At 32.8% G+C, this 4,787-nt stretch overlaps 1 long non-coding RNA gene across 1 annotated transcript; it reads right to left on the reverse strand.

Moving 5' to 3' along the window:
- Window positions 1-2,501, reverse strand: LOC107893126 (uncharacterized). Its single transcript, XR_001682735.2, has 2 exons — window positions 1,044-2,501; window positions 1-277 (listed from the first exon to the last, which is right to left on the reverse strand). It is a non-coding gene; the product is annotated as an uncharacterized lncRNA (long non-coding RNA).
- Between the last annotated feature and the right edge of the window lie 2,286 nt (window positions 2,502-4,787).

A 4,787-nucleotide genomic window follows, 5' to 3' on the forward strand; every position in this document is an offset into this window, starting at 1 on the left:
TGATACTATACTTCTTGATTGCTACGTTTCCCATAATAAAAAATATATTCAACAACAGTATCATGGAAAGAAAACTACTCCAAAACTGAAGTTCAACAGAAAAGCCAGATTGAGGTCTCGAAAGAAAAAGCAACCAACCGTGTACCATACTATAAGATTATGCATGAATCTCGACCAACAAAATGATTTCGGATCCTTCCTGTCCTGATATTCAAGTAAATCTTCTCTCTACCTGGGTATTCCATGTAAAAGTACAAAATCCGAACCTCCGTTCCATCTGTTGAATTGAAAGCAGAATTTTACTACAACAAAAACCAAACAATACTATAAGATGCAGTAGTAACATAACATTGGCTGCTCTTTTAACACTACAAACATTAACTTGACAAAACATGGAACCAATGGGTATGTTCAACTTTTCAAAGTTTTGCCGCTTTAGTTCGAGGTCATATCTCCGTATCTATGCCCGAAAATGTGTGGGGTGCAAGTGTTTGACACAAGTACATCAAGAAACATATGCAAAGTCATAAAACTTCGCAGCACTTTTTCTTTTCTTTTCTTTTTTTTGCCAAACAAATATTTGCGGTATCTAACCACATGCAAAGAAAGAAAGCTACTATGAAAAATATAATAAGAAATTAATAGTAATGACTCAAACTAAGAAATATTTGCTTACAAACATCAATCAACAGATTCCAGATTCTGATAACAACTCAAAATACCAAAATACGAATCATCAACCCTGAATCCATCAATGATAAAAAATAAGAGGAGCATGTTGTGGAGATCCTGCCAAACAAATATAATTGGTGGGAAACAAACCTACAATGGACATACACAAATACGTGTAGGCTTACATGTCAGCTATTAAATTGGCTTATACACACAAATACACATACACACACACACACACACACACACACACACACACACACACACACATAAATACATAGATACATATAACATATATAAGATAAACTGCCAAATGTAATCAAGTGACTCAAGGGGACACTAATAAACGAGATAGTTTCTCAGTTACTTACCAAAAAAGGACCAAATTGGAGATACAACCTCAAACAGAAGACAGGTTCTCAAAGTACTGAAAGGCATGAAGACTTTGATAAGGAAAAATAAAACCCCTATAATAATAGCCATCCCACGAGCCATCGGTGACTCCGGGTCTTAGATCATAAAGTGGTTTCCATGCCCTATCATTAAAATCATAGCAAATGACTTTATTCTCTATCCATATCACAACCTTTGGTTCTTCATCTTTCTCAAATTGAGTAATACACACATCAGAAAATATGGGAGCATGCCAATGATAGGCTGGAGAATTTGGATGAATATCCCAGATTATATCAGGGAAATGCTTGCCAATATCCCCAATATAAAGTCTATGCTTTAGAGTCCAGTGAGAATAATCACTTGCCATCTCAAATACATCAAATTCTGAAGACATAAGAGCAAAGTAGGTGATTGAAATATATAAAACACCTCGACACTCTCCGAACTAAATACGCTCTTGAGGTGCTTCCATTGTGGATATTAGCATAGGAAATGGTTCCAAGCTTTCATTCTCAATATCAAAATACAATGAATAACGCCAATAACAATTCCAATGAATCTTTCCATTACAGAAACCCGCATCCTCAAATCGTATTTTGACATTCATAGAGAAGCTGGTTCTAGACAGACTCCAAGAATCAGTCTCCGATGAATATACATCTAGTTTCTAGTAGGAAGGTTGATCAGACACTTTACGAACACAAATAACCTTGTAATGAGGTGATTTGAGAGGATCAAAAAGCCATACTCACATAAAATTCAGAGTCCTTAAATGTGTTTTCTGGAAAAGATAGCTCCTTGAATTTCTTCGTACTAGGGCTGCAAATAAAGTACCTAGAGATAACATTGTTAGGGTTTTCAATCTCGGACTTACAAAGAAACAACCCATAACAAGACTGAAGCACATTGATGTTGGGAGCACAATTGAAGTAATAAAAGAAAGGGACTCTGACTCTGCGCGCGGTTATGTTTCAAAGGAATCACATCAAACTCGGAGGGTAAAGCGTAAATCCATTTGAGAAAAAGAGCGGTGGGGCTGAGGAAGCCATTGGTTTGGTGGTAGCGAGTGTGGGAGATGCAGAAATGAGGGTCGCAGATGAGAGAAAGCCATTGTTTGGAAACACACTTCAATTTCAGAAGAGTTTTAGTGCGTAATCTGAGGAGGAGTTGGGTTACAAGATCAGGGTTGTTGGAAATTATCTCTCCCGAACTGATTATCAACGTGTTGCTCATTCTTTCTCAAAATATCAAAGAAAGAGTTGGGTGAAAACATTCAAAGGGAACTGATATACTAGAAGAATATGCAGTAATGGATAAAAATTTATAAACCCTTTTCGGCCCAGAATTTCGGAACTTGCAAATGGTTGAGTTCATCACCCAACGGAAATTACACAGCCAGGTAAATAAAAAAGGCTAGCCTTTATCTAATTCACAAACACTTTTTTTTTAAATATAAAAAATCAGCCTTTTGCTAAGTAAAACTAGGAATTTTTTTCCCATCAATTCTCATCTTTTACTAGTTTTTAACAGAATATGTTTGTCTTATAGGATGTAATAAACTATTAAAAATATATATTTTTTAAAATGTATATGCCAATTTTTTAAATATATATATTATTAATATATCAAATACTCACTACATCACAATAATTTTTATATAAAAATAATAAAATATTTAAGCGGAAATCATTTATTATAAAATATCAATATTTAAGAAATAAAAAAAGAAACATAAATTTTATATATGTTATTTGTACATTCTTATAAATGTTAGTTTGTAAATATATTAGGTTGCGAATCAATATTTATTCTTACATTCAAAGGGGAACTCTACTTTCTCATTTTAATTAAGCTTTTTATATTAATTATTTTATAAATATATTTATCACATAATTTTATTTCTCACCCCATCATGGGTGTCAAACTTATAAATATATAATTCAAATTATTCTTGTGTTTAAAATATTATATTATCAACAATTTAACCTTTTATCACATGGATTATTTAATTTTTTTTACCATAATAAAGTAATTTTAAATACTGATAAAGCAAATGTTGAAGATAAAATTTCAAAATTAAACCGTGAGAAAAAAAATAAGTACTAATTTTAAATATTATTAATATTTTAAAATTTCACATATTAAAGGTTTAGAACTACACTGTACTAAATCTACATGATTAAAATATTTAAATATAGTTCATCTCGTCTGAAAATAAACATAATTTTTAAACAATTTTTAGAAAATATTGAAAGCTTTTCGATAAAATATTTGAGGGCAAATTACCAATAAAAGCCCCGTTTTTTTTAAATTTACCGAAATGGGCTAGGTCAGAAATTATTAACTGGAATGGGCCAGTTTTTACAAAACGCGTCCACGTCAGTGCGTTGTCAAGGGAAAAAGCAGGAAACGCTTCCTCAAGGAAGCGCTTTGCCTACATGGACAGAAAACGCTTCCTTGAGGGCGCGCTTTCTATCCACATAGGCAAAGCACTTCCTTGAGGAAGCGTTTTCCCCGTGTTTTTATTAGGGTTTTCTGCAATTAGGTTAGGGTTTTGAAAATTTTGGGTTTTTAAATTTTAGGGTTTTAAGGAAAAAAATAAAATAAATTAAGGTTTAGTGTTTGTTAATTAAATTAATTACTAATTTTAAAAAAATTAGATTATGGTTTAGTGTTTATGATTTTTAAGGAAAAAATCAAATAAATTAGGGTTTAGGGTTACTTGAGTAAATTAATTATAAATTTTTTTAAAAAAATCAGATTAGGATTTTAGGGTTTAGGGTTTTAAGGTATTTAAGGAAAAAAATCAAATAAATTAGGGTTTGGGGTTTAGGGTAACTTAATTAAATTCTTTGTTAATCTAAAAAAGCTTCTACGTGGACGCTCTTTTCCTACAATAGTCTATGAAAAAATAAATTTGAGAAGACATGTCTGCGCAAATAGTGTCAAAACGCTTCAAGCAGAATGCATTGTCAGCAAAAGTACTGAAAGAAGCTCCCACGTGGACGCTCTTTTGCTACAGTAGTATCTGAAAAAATAATTTTAAGAAGACGTGTCTGTGCAAATAGTGTAAAAAACGCTTCAAGCAGGATGCATTGTCAGCAAAAGTACTGAAAGAAGCTTCCACGTGGACGCTCTTTTGCTACAGTAGTCTCTGAAAAAATAATTTTGAGAAGACGTGTCTGCGCAAATAGTGGTAAAACGCTTTAAGCAGGATGTATTTTCAGCAAAATTACTGGAAGAAGCTCCCACGTGGATGCTCTTTTGCTACAGTGGTCTCTGAAAAAATAATTTTAAGAAGACGTATTTGCCTAAATAGTGTCAAAAACTCTTCAAGCAGGATGCATTTTCAGCAAAAGTACTGAAAGAAGCTCCCACGTGGACACTCTTTTGCTACAGTGGTTTCTGAAATAACTTGGGCTATAAATGAGCCAAATTTTGTTCTTAGGTTGCATAACTTACAGCAAAAAAAAAATAGAGAGGCTAAGAAGGATAAAAATTAAAGATGAGTGAACGCATTAGTGTTGTTATTTACTATGATGGTGAGGTTCGTCACACCGAGAACGGTATTGTTTTTTTTTTGAGAATACAATACGACTGGTTCTTAACCAGAACATAGATTTGACAGAACTTCGTAAAAGGATTAGGCGTAAAATATTCGGAACGACACCAATGAAAGTGTTGTCTATTAGGTATCGATTTTGTGCTTCTATTGATCC

Source organism: Gossypium hirsutum, chromosome A13, assembly GCF_007990345.1.
Source record: "Gossypium hirsutum isolate 1008001.06 chromosome A13, Gossypium_hirsutum_v2.1, whole genome shotgun sequence".
NCBI classification, from domain to species: Eukaryota; Viridiplantae; Streptophyta; class Magnoliopsida; order Malvales; family Malvaceae; genus Gossypium; species Gossypium hirsutum.